The following is a 16301-nucleotide window of genomic DNA, read 5'->3' as shown; positions in this document are numbered from 1 at the left end:
AGAGAGGGGGAGGGAGGCGCCGATCGGACCCTGTAGGGTTAGGGTTATGTTTTTTTTTTTGTATAATAATATAATAATAATACATCCTAGCCCCTTCACTTTACTAATGATCGAATTTGTAAGAATAGTTAAGTGAGAAACGTTTACGAGGGTGGCCAGGAGCTCTCAGAAGAATGCCGGGTCAAGCCCGAAGGTGCACACAACACTATAAGGTTAAACCTTTTTATCGGAAATTTACGGACGTTACATCTCTCCTCCATCTACAAGGTGAACTACTTAGCTTACAGCACAGCGTGTTCGCCACCACACTGGCTGGCTGGTGCATTGCCCCTTTGAGTGAAGAAGAGAAGGGCTTTGGATAGACAGTCCTCTTTCGCCATGTTCGTCTCCCTATCCTAGATTTAACTTCATTCTTTTGATTGGTTCTAGCTCAAAAGAACATATACATGGAGCTATGTCGACTTATGTACGTCTCGTTGACTAAACGATCAGGTTATACCACGCCATGTATCATCCCCTCTTTCTTTCCATAGAGGAGAGACAAAAAAAAAAAAGATATAGTGACCGTGTCGTAAGACCTTGTTCCTTTATACTTGACTAAGTAATATTACACTCGTGCAGTGGGTGTAGGGGCTAGCCCATGGTGCATCAGCTATGATATACTCAATTTCGTCTTTAGTAGGTTCATCTACAACATCTGGTGGTGCCCATGTGGGCGCGTTCCTCTCTTGGTCGGTCTAGTCTAATCGAAGTCATTTGTTTCTCCGACATCTTACTGACTTTACCCCTCATCTTTTTGAAAAAAGCTAAAGTCTCATCTTGTGTGTTGGCCGAAGTTAAAATAGTTACATGGAACCCCCTAATATGTTCGATGATCTCGAAATGATTTTCCAGTTCCGGCGGGAATTCGCAAAACTCCATTTCCATCAAGAATTGAATGGACTTTTCCTGTATTTCGACTGGAAAATCTAATAGAGACATTACTGCGGAGATTTTTACCAAAAAAATGAGACATTCCATGACCTCGGAGAGTGCTTTGCCGTGCTGGGTCACTGACATATCCTTTTTTTTTCTTTATTTGACCCCAAGAATGGATTGGATCGAAACGGCTTTCCTGTCGAAGCCCTTTGTGTCTTTCTTCTAGGCGGAGCTCCCGCCATCTGCTAGCATTGTGGTTTGGAATCGATTCTTTATCAATAGCCCACCCTCTCTTTGCACCTTGTCAATGATCGAACTTAAATTAAAGATATGAACTGAGTGCCATTTGATGAGTAACTGAGAAAAAGGAGAGGGATATGGAAAGAATGAAGTAATGAAAGAGGAAGTCATTGCTAGTTGTAACGACTTGTCACGATCCATTGGTTCATAAAGAATCCATGTTCAAGGTGTGTCAAAAAGCATTCTTTTCACTAAACGTATATAATAAAAAAGAGTGAAAGGGTCCACCACGAAACCAAGGGGGTCCTAACTAACAGATGAGTCCTCTCCGAATCATAGGAGATAGTTGCCAATCATACGGCTCACCAACTTCACTTGCCTCTATGGGGGCTCGCTCCGGGCAGGTTCGGATCACTTACAATACATGGCTCTATGAACGAAGGGCTTGGGTTAGGAGCATTTTCAGTATGATTCTTTTCCTGTATTTGTTCGATGAGAAATGCGAGTATGTTTTGTCCACTTTCTCCATCCCCCTCTATAAAAATGACAAAAAAGGTAATGGAATTACTTTTTATTCCCGTGTTTGATCTCTTCCATCACGCCTCGCTCCTTGTCACCTATGTTGAAGAAAGGTTTGGGACCCTGTAGAGAATGGAGAGGGGCCAAAGATCTTCTTCTCAACATTGCTTCTCGAGGCTCCACTCTCCTCCCTGAATAAGTAAGGCCCCACTCTTTCTAAGAAAAAAAGAGGGGCGAAGGGCCCGTTTGAAGTGGCGAAGGCATATGCTACAGTAAGAAAAAAAAGTAGGTTTCGGTTCTGAAGTCACTTAGCCAAAATATAAAGAAAGAGAGGCTAAGGTTACAAAGTAAGGTCAACTGGTTAAGGAAAGCTCAGGTTATGAAAAATTTTAGCCATTAATGAATTAATTAAGTAATAGTGAGATGGAGTTGCGTCAGCTGTTGTTATAGACTAGGCTAAGGGGCGGACTTCATCTCTTCTATTCTCTTCACTTACACCTTACACTTCTGCTGAGTCTAATGAGGCTTAGGTGCGGAGCCTTCCGCTGTCACTGTGGAGCGAGACTGCGCAAAGGTAGAAGATCATAAAAACTTCGCTGACTTTCTTATAAACCTTGAGAAACTGCTTCCAACTACCGATGGGGGAGAGCATAAGGCCCCACCGTCCGGGCATAAGCGCCCTCTTGAACCGCCGCACCGATCATTCGGGGGACGACACTGCAAGGTGGGAAGTTTATCTGGGGTGGATACCTCCTAAAGAGTAACGGAGGTGTGCAAAGGTAGGCTCAAGCTAAGATTCTGCTCGTGAGCGTAATAGTATAAACCTGCCTGACTGTCAGACCGACTGGTCGAACAGATAGAGATGCCTCAAGCAAAGATCATATAGCCTAATTGATTGCAAGTTGAATAAGCTATGACCCTCTTTAGATCATTCTGTAATATTCCAGTGGTTGCCGCAAGGAAGGAATGGGCGCATCATGACATCGTAAGATGTCTCGCCCTAATGAATTAGTTGGTCCTAGAAATGTTAGAAAAAGTAAACGAAAAGAGTAATAAGAAGTGAAAATGACAAAGACGCTTCCCAACCAGAAAACAAAGCTCCCACTAATGGTATACTTAGTGTAAGCGAGCTCTAAGATCATATTGTAACATCCGCTTTTCTGAGAATTATAAATAACAGAAAGTTCTATAATTAATTGTGTGTCGTTAACTTAATTGGGTGTGTTAATGTTTGGATAATAAATGGAATTAGAAGTGTGAGTGGGTTATGGGGCCCATAGTCCCCTATATAAACCCAACCCCTCCTTCCCTTCACTACTTTCTTCCCTTCCACCACACACACACACTCAAGAACACACACATTTTCTCTCAAGACCCGAATCCGAATCCGGGCTAAAGCAAGGAAGATCTTGGTGTTCGAGTATCTCAAACATCAAGAAAACGTCCAGATCTTCGGGGTTGTCCAGATCTGAACCGAACCCAGAGCAAAAAGGTAAGCTTCAGCCAAAGGGTTAAGTTTTATGGTTAGAATCGACAGGCAAACCGATGTAATGATAGATCGGGTTGTGAGATATAAGAAAAACATGAACTTGGTGAGTTTTAGCCTCACGGGTGTATTATAGAACAAAAAAGGTGACGTCTGGACTAAGAGAAACATGGGTATACAAAGTTGGTACAACCCAAAACCCATAAAAAGAGTAGAATCGGGTCCTAAGGAGGAAACAAGGAGAAAAATGGCTTTAAAATGGTAAAAACGACGAAAGGCAGGAATTTCGCATCGCACAGCCATGCGAAGCAAAATTGATAATTTCGCATCGCACAGCCATGCAAAGCAAAATCAATATTTTCGCATCGCACAGTCATGCGAGCAAAAAAGTCATGCGAAGCGAAATTCCATACGAAGCGAAAAAGTCATGCGAAGCGAAAAAGTCAAGCGAAACGAAATTCCATGCGAAGCGAAAAAGTCATGCGAAGCAAAATTCCATGCGAAGCGAAATTCTTCCAGCTTGACACCAGCCAGGGGCTCTGCCCCTTGGACCCTAATAGGGGCTGCCGCCCCTAAACCCCGCTACCAGGGGCGCTGCCCCCGGACCCCCATTAGTTGAGGATTTCCCTAACTTAGATGTAGGAAGTAGTAGTAATAGATAATTGACACGCGTAATGTGTTGTACAGTTAGCCGTGCGCAACTAAGGAAGGGCATTACCATTAACAGCGAGAGAAACCGACTCCAGGTGAGTTCTAGCCCCTATATCTGTTATGTTTCCGGGGCTGTGTGCATACTCCTATGTAGTAGATAATACAGTTACTTGATTGGTAAGTGTATGATACGTGTATGATTGTGTATTGAATGTATTGTTACATAATGATTGTATGAACGCGTACGTATATATATTTATAACTAGAAGATATGTAAAGTATGCATGCATGATAAAGGTATGGTTATTCGAGACAGAAGGGACCAGACCCATATAATATCTGTGATGTTATGGACCAGACCCTTATAATATCTGTGATGTTAGGGACCAGACCCTTATAATATCAGTGATGTTTAAAATAGAATAGCTTATGGTATACCATAGGGTTTCATGAAAGAAAGTATGTAAGAACGTATGCATATATGTAAAGTATGTACGAAAGAAGTGATTGTAAATAAGGTATAAATACGTATCTCCGGACACGTATGAGCATAGTATGAATGTAATGTATGTTAATTGATTAACTAGAACTCACTCAGCGTAGCTGACTTTTAGTATGCACGCAGGTGAGTAGGATGAGGCATGTTGCTTAAGGTGGGACACATGGCAAACGGATGGAGACTAGCATCGAAGATGGAAGATTCACGTGTCATTTATGTTATTGTTTAAGACTTAATGTATTTTGTTAAGACAAGTACTTATGTTATGTAAGAATGTTTAATACTAAGTATTCCGCGAAAAGTCTGTAATTAACTCTGATTTTAGAACTGTATTTATGAGTAAATCCAATACCAAAGTAGGGTTAACAGGGATGGGACCTTACACATATCTTTGGAATAAAATCCAGTTGGAAAAGGAAATCCAATTAGAGATAAGCTGCCCATGAGCATCATGGCATAGGTAAAAGGGAATGAGGAGGCAAGCCCCCCCCCCCCCATCTTCTGCATATCTTGCTCACCAGTGCTTGACTTTATTGATAATAGATGAAGAAGACATAGCAACTGAATCATGAATAGATGCATTTCTAGCAAGCCAAATCTCCCAGCAACCAGAGAAGATAAAACTACCCCCATTTTAGATTTGATAGAACTGCCTTGCAAACAGGTCTTAGTGAAAGCAGACAGACTATGTTGAACAAAACTAGCATGTTGAACACCTTTCAAATAAGACCAGCTATCTTTACTTTACCAGCTTCTCTAAGATATCAATCACTAAACTATACTAAGTAGCAAAAATCATAGAGAAGAAAAGTGCACAGAAGGTTGAAAAGTAGTACGCCCGGTTCACCAGGTTCTACCACTGTAGGGCCAAATCATAGTCAAAAGAAGAGTTTGATCTTGGCTCAGAAGGAACGCTAGCTATATGCTTAACATATGCAATTCGAACGTTGTTTTCGGGGAGCTGGCCAGAAGGAAAAGAGGCTCCTAGCTAAAGGTAGCTTGTCTCGCCCAGGAGGTGAGATGAGTTGAGAACAAAGTGGCGAACGAGTGCGTAACACGTGGGAATCTGCCAAATAGTTCGGGCCAAATCCTGAAGAAAGCTAAAAAGCACTGTTTGATGAGCCTGCGTAGTATTAGGTAGTTAGTCAGGTAAAGGCTGACCAAGCCAATGATGCTTAGCTGGTCTTTTCGGATAATCAGCCACACTAGGACTGACACACGGCTCGGACTCTCGCAGGGGCGGGCAGCAGTAAGGAATCTTGGACAATGGGGGAAAGCCCGATCTAGCAATATCGCGTGAGTGAAGAAGGGCAATGCCGCTTGTAAAGCTATTTCATCAAGTGCACGATCATGACAAGACTCGAGGAAGAATCCCTGGCTAACTCTGTGCCAGCAGCCGCGGTAAGACGAGGGGGCAAGTGTTCTTTTGAATGACTGGGCGTAAAGGGCACGTAGGCGGTGAATCGGGTTGAAAGTGAAAGTCGCCAAAAAGTGGCGGAATGCTCTAGAAACCAATTCACTTGAGTGAGACAGAGGAGAGTGGAATTTCGTGTCTAGGGGTGAAATCCGTAAATATATGAAGGAACGCCAAAAGCGAAGGCAGCTCTCTGGGACCCTACCGACGCTGGGGTGCGAAAGCATGGGGAGCGAACAGGATTAGATACCCTGGTAGTCCATGCCGTAAACGATGAGTGTTCGCCCTTGCTCTACGCGGATCAGGGGCCCAGCTAACGCGTGAAACACTCCGCCTGGGGAGTACGGTCGCAAGACCGAAACTCAAAGGAATTCACGCGGTGGAGCATGTGGTTTAATTCGATACAACACGCAAAACCTTACCAGCCCTTACAAGAAAACTTGTCCTTAATGGGATGGTACTTACTTTCATATAGGTGATGCATGGCTGTCGTCAGCTCGTGTCGTGAGATGTTTGGTCAAGTCCTATAACGAGCGAAACCGTCGTTTTGTGTTGCTGAGACATGCGCCTAATGTCACACCCCATTAAGCGATATGCGGAAGTGTAAAACGGAAATGCAACAGATACAACTGGTATCAAATACATTGTTCATAAAGTAACATTACTAACTAATTTACAATATATTACATCGTTCTAATCTCTTTTACAAACTAGGTGATACAATCAAACCGGTTCTTCAATTACTTTATTTCTAACTCAAACGCCCACGACATCAATCATCAGTCAGACACGTAATGCACAGGAAATTACTTCTCATATCTGATTACCTGAAAAGCATGTTAAAACAGGTCAACTACGAATAGTTGGTGAGTTTCATAAGTTTAACGAAATCAGTTCTGCGTACCACACAGTCATAGTTTATATGTTTGCGCGTATGTAAAAATATGTATTTACGGTTGTATAAATATGTACAGCCATATCCTTGTGTGTGTGCATATGCACACATGTAAGTTTATAATATGAATTCGAAATTTCGGTAAAATCGTGGTTGTTTGTTCGTACTACCTGTTTCCAATTTCCGTGTTTAACCAACAACTGTGGACCCCCTTCCTTCCACAACGGTTCCACATAAACTCAACCACTGTGGCCCCCCTTCCGCCCACAACGGTTCCGCGTTAACATCAACCACTGTGGTCCCCCTTCCACCCACAATGATTCCACGTAAACTCAAACATTATATAGTGTACACGCAAATAATTAGTATATTCTACACATAGTATTTCCTACGGCTAATCACATAGCATGTATATAGATACATATACACATATAGTATTTATCACGTATCACCAAATAATGTGGCTCCCCATCCGCCCACAATACGCATAATCACATTATTTTCTTAACATTCATGTCATAATCAAGTTAGTTCGTTTAATAAGTTGCAGCAGAACTTGGCTCATAGGCCATACTCAACTTTAGTTTATAAGTTGCAGCAGAACTTGGCTCATAGGCCATACTCAACTTTAGTTTATAAGTTGTAGCAGAACTTGGTTCATAGGCCATACTCAACTTTAGTTTATAAGTTGCAGCAGAACTTGGCTCATAGGTCATACTCAACTTTAGTTTAGAAGTTGGCTCATAGGCCATACTCAACTTTAGTTTAGAAGTTGCAGCAGAACTTGGCTCATAGGCCATACTCAACTTTAGTTTAAAAGTTGCAGCAGAACTTGGCTCATAGGCCATACTCAACTTTAGTTTAGTACTATTGTGGCCCCCCTTTCACCCACAATAGCCCCATGGTCATTACAGACCACGTTATTTCCTCAACCTAATGTGTTTAGCATTATATAGCGTATTTGTATAAACAGGTTGTCACATATGATTTCATTATGTTTTGGCATTCGTAGTGTTTCCATTTAATATATCAATCACGATAATAATCACCTTTCCTCAGCACGTAGTTTATCATTATGGTTGTAGGGACTTTTCACATATACATGTTCAGATAATCTATATCCCGAACCATTTCCTGATAGATAATGTATATAAACACGCTTTTCACCCCCAAAGGTTTGTAAACAGTTTGAAAAGAGGGGTCATGAAACTCACGGTTTTGTAGGCACTCAATGCGAGATCAGCTCGGGGTTCGTTTCCCTTGCTATCATTTAATCCCTATAGTCCATATTATAATAATATTAATATTATAATCTCGGTACTAAACTGGGTTGTATAACTAATCTGGGTATAGCTGGAACACTCAGAAAGTGACAATAGGCTTAGGTTGTGATGTTGTTCAATGTCTAATACTTAAAACCGAACTTGGCTCAGATTCCCGTTTTCCCAACTGGGCCAAGTTGTTTGTTTACGCGTTCAGAAAACAGTTATGGGGAAATAAGCTTGGGTAAATGTATTGGTTAATAAAATGATTAAGTTATAAAGAAGGATCACATACTGGGGTACCGGATTAGCCTCGGAGCCCGTTTCCATTTATTCAGTTTGATTAAAGAAGAAACACGCACAATCTATCCGGATTGTCCAGGTTTCTCATAGAAAAGTTTGTTTTTACTTAATTAATCCAAAAATATGATTTTTGATCACTCTTGGTGTTTTGATATTCCCGCATGTTCGTTAATCGCGAACTTGCCGGTTTTTATGAAAACTAAATTTGTTTAATATTTAAATTAACATAATCAATAAACTGTTAATCATTAAATTATGAAAATTTAGCCACTTATCAATTAAAATATGTAGATTTTTATAAAAATATTTCTGGAATTTTTTACTAATTTATAAAAATTCATTTTATCTGCTATATGTTGCCTGAAAATCGTCCGTTTATCCCAAACAATTTTCAAAAATTCCACCAAAATTCCTGAATACTCAAATCATGTCCCAAAACAACCTGTATCAATTCTAGAATGTAAAAAGCTTGTTCAATATTCTTTTCGGCCCAAATTCGGCTGTAAAAATTCGCATGAACGCATATGTACAAAACACCTTTAGAATTCTCCAAATGATCTCAAAATTCATATGTGATCAAAATAGATCAATTCTGAGTTTCCAGAAAAATTTCATAATATTTTTGAAGTATTTTAGCTATTTTTCCCAAATAAACGTCCCAATTCGGTAATAAATTCGCCAAATATTCTCGGATGGTCAAAAAATTACCAAATTTGAATATGGACTCAATAACATGGTCCCTGATGTCCCTCAAAAATTTCAAGGCCTAATAATATGCACATCACAACCTTAACCTAAATAGCCCGTAAGCGAGTGTTTCGGCTTTACCTTAGCGGGTTTGGCTCGTTTCCGACTTTCTAATCAAGTTTTCAGGTTCTTGTGCTTCTACGCAAGCTAGATACAAGTCCTATATCACAAACTAAGCAATTTTTCATCAACATAACAGCCCTTAACTTAGGGTTTCGGCTAGTGCACAAAAACGAACTTTTGAACCGTAAAAACGCCGTTTCAACCCTTTAATCCGTGTTTATGGCCAAAAAAACTATCAAAACAGGTTCCTTACCATGTGTATGATCAAAAAATATTTATGGACCATATTTGGGATTTTTACATGGTTAGGAATAATTTTTAGTAATCAAGACATGTTTTTATGGTATTAATCAAGGTTAAACAAGTACAAAAGCTAGTTATTTAAGCTCCTTACCTTAGGGTTTGAAGGGTTTCTGGAAAATCAGCTTGCAGCTGCTTGGACCTCAACTTTTATAAACCAAAATGAATAAACAAGCTTGTGGAATAAGTTTTATAAAAAAAATGGGGGGTGGGGTGGGCTGGTCAGATTGGAACTTCATGGGCCTCCCCTTTGGGCTGTTTTGGCCCAATAATCTGGTTTCTCAAGCCCAAATACGAAAAGACCAGTCCAAATTTAGTTCAGGTTCGGTTTTTGGCGCGAAAAACTTATCGGGTGCGTTAAACAGCGCGAAAACGAGTGTTTTTCGGCTAGTTTTGTGTAAAATTATAAAAACATACTATATGTTTGTAAAAATCAAAAATATTTTCACCGGTCGCTTAAAACATTTCAAATAAGTGTTTGGTAAGTCTTTTTTGGCTTAACGGATGATACAATGCTTGGTTTGTAACCATCTTTCGCGTTTAAACCTATAGTGGATAGTTAAACGAGCATGTTTTCATTTAACTTGTTTGCTATCAAAATAAGGCCATATTACTAATATTTTAGCTTACACACGTATAACACTTATAGATGGCCCCCCGAGATTTCTGGGTCATAACCCGACTTGTTCGGTTAATCGCTCGTTTGTTACGCAAAAGGCATTTATTTGCTTAATCGATAAATACGTACTGAGGTGTACCTTGTTTTGGCTCAAATGTCACACCTAAGGAGAAAGTCTTTGCAGCCGAAGTCAGCCGAGGAGCCAAGTGACGTGCCAGCGCTACTAATTGAGTGCCAGCACGTAGTTGTGCTGTCAGTAAGAAGGTAGCCGGCGCCTTTCGAAGCCTAAGCCCTTTCTTTACTAGTGTGCGCTTTAGTTTGATTGCAGCTAGCGCGCTTAACTAAGAAGATAGAAAGGGCTTTTCTCGCTTGGTTAGTAAAGTCAAGTTTTTGTCCTTATCTTTCAGGTGACGACGACGTCGAGTTGACGGCAGAGAAAGACTGGGCATTCAGGCGATCCGCTCGGTGGTGTGGTACGTAGTGGGTTTAGTACACCCCAAAACGGCTCCAAAACAGACAAAAAGGTGTGTGCCGCACTCATGAACGACTGCCAGTGATATACTGGATGAAGGTGGGGATGACGTCAAGTCCGCATGGCCTTTATGGGCTGGGCCACATATGTGCTATAATGGCAATTACAATGGGAAGCAACGCTATAAGGCGGAGCGAATCCAGAAAGATTGCCTCAGTTCGGATTGTTCTCTGCAACACGGGAACATGAAGTTGGAATTGCTAGTAATCGCGGATCAGCATGCCGCGGTGAATATGTACCCGGGCCCTGTACACACCGCCCGTCACACCCTGGGAATAGTTTTCGCCCGAAGCATCGGACCAATGATCACCCATGACTTCTGTGTACCACTAGTGCCACAAAGGCTTTTGGTGGTCTTATTGGCGCATACCACGGTGGGGTCTTCGCTGGGTTGAAGTCGTAACAAGGTAGCCGTAGGGGAACATGTGGCTGGATTAAATCCTTCGCGAACACATGAACCGCTTTAACAAAGAAACCTCCCAGCAAGGCCTAGGAAAGCCATCATCTCTTTTTCGTGGTCATCGAGCTCGTCGGAGAAATATACCCTCCCTTATTCATCGCTCTTTCGGCTAACGATCATTAGGCGAAGCTGTTGAATCATCGCCATTCTTAAGCGAACTAAGCATGCCTTTACACGTGTGCCCGCAGTTTATTCGGAGAGTTGGTTGTTGATTGCGGAGAATCAGTTATTGGCAATTCATTTCTCCCCGAACATGTACTCAATCTCACTTCCACTTGCCTGAATCGATACCCTTTGATATATGGAAGCGTGAGTTGATGCTTATTATCTTACTTATGCTTTAGATTTGATTGAATGAAGGTGGACGAAGCATTGGGTTTCGATAATTAGCAGACCTCAGACATAAAATGAATAGGGATTCGATAAGCGAAAGTATGTATACCGTAGGGGACAAGGTGCATGGTCCTACTATTAACCATGTTGTCACCTTACTTGTTGGATCCTGGTACAAACGATCTAGCCAAATTATCTGTACTCTAGAAGAGTAGCCCCCCGTCATTATCAATGAATTCCCATTTTCCGCTGATGCAGGCAAAGGGATAAAAAACCTACTTTGTTTGTGAAACGTCAAGTCCCGCCTGCTTATGCGTACCTTCGTTAACTGCAAGGATTGTCGTAGGCTCACTAAAATCTTTTTGAGTGCATGTTTCTCATCTGATCACCTGCCAGGTTAGCGAATCCCTTCATTTGAATTCTACGAATTGGCAAGGTGGATTCTCTCTTTGGATTCTTAGAATGTGTGAAAGGAACTCTATTCTTGGCCCTAACGATAAGAGAACGATCAAGCAGAAAGAGCATAAGGAAGGTACATCCCAACTATGAGGTACATCGGATAAACAACCTTTACTTAACCAACCTATTTTACTGAAGCAACGGCAGGTCATGGAATCTTCTAGAGATTCCCAAAGTTTATTCTTCCTCTCCACGCACATGCAGATCTTAGGCTTTCTGTTCTTTGGTCGTTTCATTATGCCAGCTAATCCAGTTAACTGATGCTTTTTAGTAAGCTAAGCTGTTCACCTCAGTAACGCGTGGGAATCTGCTGAACTTATTACAAGAAAACCCCTTCTTTATGTTTACTTCGGGGGTTCTCCTCCGTCGGTCAATGTATTCTTACTTACCGAAAAGAAAGACTACTTAGGTATCGTAGGTACAGCATATTCGAACACTTTGGATAACCATTTGACATTGGCACCTTGGCCAGGTAGATCCGTCTCACTCTCCTGACCTCACCTCTACTTTTTTGGAGTACGGGCTGACTCGGAAGGGCAGATAAAACAGAACCTGTCAGTTACGCCTTTAGGGGCCGCCACATATAGCTTTAGTTTATGTTGTAGCATCGGTTCATGCTCTAGTTACGAATGACCCAATCTATCTACGGAAACCACCCCTACTTTTAGTAGATGGAGATGCGCACCTAGGAATGTGCGAAATAGACCTACGTGTCGGCCAGTGTCGGGGCAGATATAGGGACCATGAAAGCATGGGATTCAATCGAACCTTTTTGGACAAATCCTAACGCAGAAGAGGGATGCTAATAAGTTGACAGCTCAGGCATGGCTTCAATAGCGAAAGAAGTTCTTTCTGATTTGAATCAAGAAAGACAATGAATTTACGAGATCTTGATCCCCTTCACTTGTGAACAACAGGGACCCATTCTGTTGATTGCTTCTCTGCCCCAGCTCTAACAAACTGGTTTTTCTTTCTCACAGAATTAGGGAAATCATTAGATTCTTCTTCCTTCTTTCGGTAACATATACCGAGAGAGGTTAGGAAATCCCCCTTCGAAAGACAAGTGGCAACTTGACCTCTAAGTAAGGACAGGAACGCCTGTGCCCAATCAAACACCACAATCATGAAAACCACCTGAACCGAGACCTAAAGCTGAACCGCTGAAGGAACCACTTTCCGTTGTTAAAGCAAGTACGCTTTTCAAGCAAGTTTATTACCTAACAACTTCCAGCGGCCTCGTTACCACTCAAGGATCTCTCTCACGAGAGGCAGTAAGAGCTCGGATGGTGTTAGCGCTGGCAGAAAGTCCTGGATTAGTTTCTACCGGTGTAGGTCCCTGAGTGGTGACTTGTCCCCCTTGATGTTGTGGCATTGGATTAGTATAGATCCCCAATAGCTTCAGTGACATTGGCGGCTTTAAGGTATGCCTTAACTTCGTTCCAATTGAGAAGATTTTCATCTAGATGACATCACGCAAAGTATGACACTCTTCGATGGTACGGCCTGCATATCGGTGAAAAGGACAAAACTTTGAATAGTCGAGACCAAGAGGCCAGGGGAGTGGTTTATCTCTGGGCAGAGAAAGTTTTACAGGGCAGAAGGTGGAGAAGGCTGGACCGTAGCTACTATACTAGGAGAAAAGTATGACCTCTTTAAGATCTGGGATAGATCTTTCCAATGATATCTATGGCCCACCCTCGAAACGGCCAAGGCTTTATAATCGGGTATAACTTGGAAGCCAGCTTGTGCTGGATTCCTACAAACCTCTGGCAGGCATCACAGATCTTAGCATGTGCTACATAATCTGCATGCAAGGACCGTAGGCCAGTAGTGGCCATGTCTCTGGATCTCTCGAATTTCCCTCAACGCGCTCAATCTACCTATCTTTCTGAGTTTGATTGGTTTTCGCTCTAGCTGACCTTTCCCTTTAATCACTTACAAAACCTACCTTTTATTACTTCTTTCACGACGAGAGAACCGCGTTCGCATCAGTCGAAGTGGTGGAGGGCCCCTGAGTCAAAGGGAGAGCTTCTGCGCCTCTCTCCAAGAGATACGATTCGGTATTTGAATCGGATGAAGGAGAGTGAGAGTTCGAAGTTGCCAGTAGGTCAAAATCCGAGGGTTGTTTCCCTTAGTAATAGTACTTTTTTGAAATACGAGGCCCAGAACCCTATACGGGGCAGTGAGAGGAGTTGCTTCTTCTATTTATACTTGCCCATCAGGACCCTTGCCCTATGTTAGCCAGTTTCTACTCTGGACCATACCGCAGCAGCGGTTGCCGCTCGATCGAAATGGATCTAATCCTAATATGGGTATTGGCGCCTTTGATTAAAGAATGTTCTTCGCCTTTTTACTCCACCTACTGGGCTAGGTAATTGTTGGAATGTGCTTCATTGGAACGTAGCTAATCGTCCTTGCTTTTAGAGAATTGCTGGCTCTGCCTCGGCCTTTCTGCCTATAGTCTAAGGAACCGGTAGCAAGAGAGCTCTAATAAGTGGGGGCGACCTCGTAGTTTTATAATGATTCTTTCACTCCTATCCCCTCATAAGAGGAGGATGCCAAGAGTTTCTCTCAACGGCCTAAGGACTACCTGACCTGCTGACCTTCCTGCAATTCAATTCCCTAATGAAATCAACTACCTTTCTAAGTGCACTAGCTGACTTCTCTATTGCATAACGCTTCTCACCTGACTTCATAATAACAGCTAAGCTGCCTACTGTGAGGATCTAGACATTTCTTCATACTCACCTTCCTTCATAAGAATACGCTAGGATTAGTCCGGATCTGGCCTTAGTATAGTAAATACCATCAACAGGACGAACTATAGTTGAAGGAAGGCATCTATTCAAGTCTTTACTGAATTCGATATGCGTAGATTCGATTCGGAGAAGAGATTCTTTCTTGTAAGAACATGGCAAGCTAAGTGAAGTCATTCAGAAATGGCAAGCACCCAGAAGCACTAGACCAATAAGCTAGATCTCCTTAAGGGGCATTGCACGTTTAGCCAGACCGCTCCACTCGTGATTCTCCTTGCGTCCTGCACTAGAATAGGGAAATCACTACTAAAGCACTTTCTCTCATGAATTGAAAGAGTTTTATCTCATATAGGATCAAAATCGACTGCTTATACTCTTGCAGGCAAGGCGAGAAGCGATTCGCTTAGCCGGCATACCTACCCGACGAATCAAAAAGGCTAGAATAAGGCAATCCATGGGCATGGAACCCCGAAATAGCCAATCTACAATCAAACTTTTAATCAGGTCGAAAAATGATTGCCGGTGGGTAGAAACAAGACTCATTTTAGCCAGGAGCTTACTTTCACTACTTATTTAGCTACTTTAGGTTGTTGTAGTCCATAAATAAAAAGAAAACTTTATCAGAGCTTGCATTCGATACCGTTGATTCAATTTCTTCACCACCGGTAGCAATCAATTCTAAAAAGAAGCTTCTGGAAAGATATTCTAGTAAATAGAAAACTCGCCATTCATTCATGAACTGTCTTGCCCTTGTCATCAAGAGCTCCAGCTGCAAGAGGATAGGTTCTTTTTAGGCTGGGCACGAAAGCTGCATTGATTTGACTTCTTTGCTTCTACTATTGAAGCGAAAAACCCCAAGAAAACTTTATCAATTCTCATTCTTCTTTGGCGACAAGGATGGCTACCCCTGGGTAAAAGTACTAATCTGTCTATCTACTTACTAGCTAACTAAGAGAATGGTATTTACTGAGAGTAGTACGAGGAGCTAGATTGTTGCTATCTTCTTTTTGGCAGTGGGATAGGGAAACTGTGAGGACTGAACTATCACTTTCTTACTTGAACTCATAGCTCTTTCTCTTTTTCTCTTTTGAGAGCTGTATGTAACTACAGTACTTTATGGGCTGGGGAAATCTCCTAAATGACAAGAGAGGAAGATAGAGTTAGCATTGATTGGGAAAGAAGGAACTAGTAATCCATTTATGAGGACTTTACCCTAGAAAAAGTTAAAGGGAGGGAAGGAACTGACTTTTTCTAACTCAGAATGATTTGGAAGTGCGAGATGCACTAATCGGAAAGAGACTCTCTCTTGACCTGACTTTCCCTATTGGCTTTGACTGCGGTAAGTAATTCACTCAAACCGATTCCATTTATGGATACTTGGAGGGTGGGAAAACTCTTTCTTTTATCAGGATGCAAGGCTTAGCCGCCTGACTCACTCTGGATAGAAAGATTAAGGGGGTCAGACACGGCGGAGACTTTCATTGAATATGGGATTGAGACTACGACTGGAATGGAATTGCACCGTTGATAGATCCAGATTCGCATCTACCCATCTAAGATATTTCTTCGTGCCAGGTCGTGAGCTATGTGGAGCGATAAAAAATGGGATCTATTGGGTTTTCACCTGCACTGCCTTCGCCTAGGACATTAGAAAGAGAAAGGGCTAGCTGCTGTTCGGAACTCCCCTATCTATTTGAATTGATTTACAACGCCTATTCTCAAGCTTATAAAAGGAATTGCTTCTATTCACTTTAAAGAGCGTCTCTCCTGTCTGGCTCGATATGAACAAGGTAGGCTGGTAGGTGGGTAGGCTTCTATCCGACTAATAGGACATGCAGTTCTCCC

At 42.0% G+C, this 16301-nt stretch overlaps 2 pseudogenes; one reads left to right on the top strand and one right to left on the bottom strand.

Annotated features, from left to right (window-relative positions):
* Nucleotides 1-684: 684 nt before the first annotated feature.
* On the bottom strand, nt 685-1160 carry LOC143616067 (large ribosomal subunit protein uL5m pseudogene; annotated as a pseudogene).
* A 4040-nt stretch (nt 1161-5200) lies between these two features.
* Nucleotides 5201-6062, top strand: LOC143616070 (18S ribosomal RNA; annotated as a pseudogene).
* The last annotated feature ends 10239 nt before the right edge of the window (nt 6063-16301 follow it).

The sequence above is a fragment of the Bidens hawaiensis genome, unplaced genomic scaffold (assembly GCF_021521415.1).
Source record: "Bidens hawaiensis isolate Kalapana, Puna unplaced genomic scaffold, B.hawaiensis_p1.1 tig00045481_1, whole genome shotgun sequence".
In the NCBI taxonomy this organism is placed as follows: domain Eukaryota; kingdom Viridiplantae; phylum Streptophyta; class Magnoliopsida; order Asterales; family Asteraceae; genus Bidens; species Bidens hawaiensis.
This window is presented reverse-complemented; position numbering and strand designations above follow the sequence as displayed.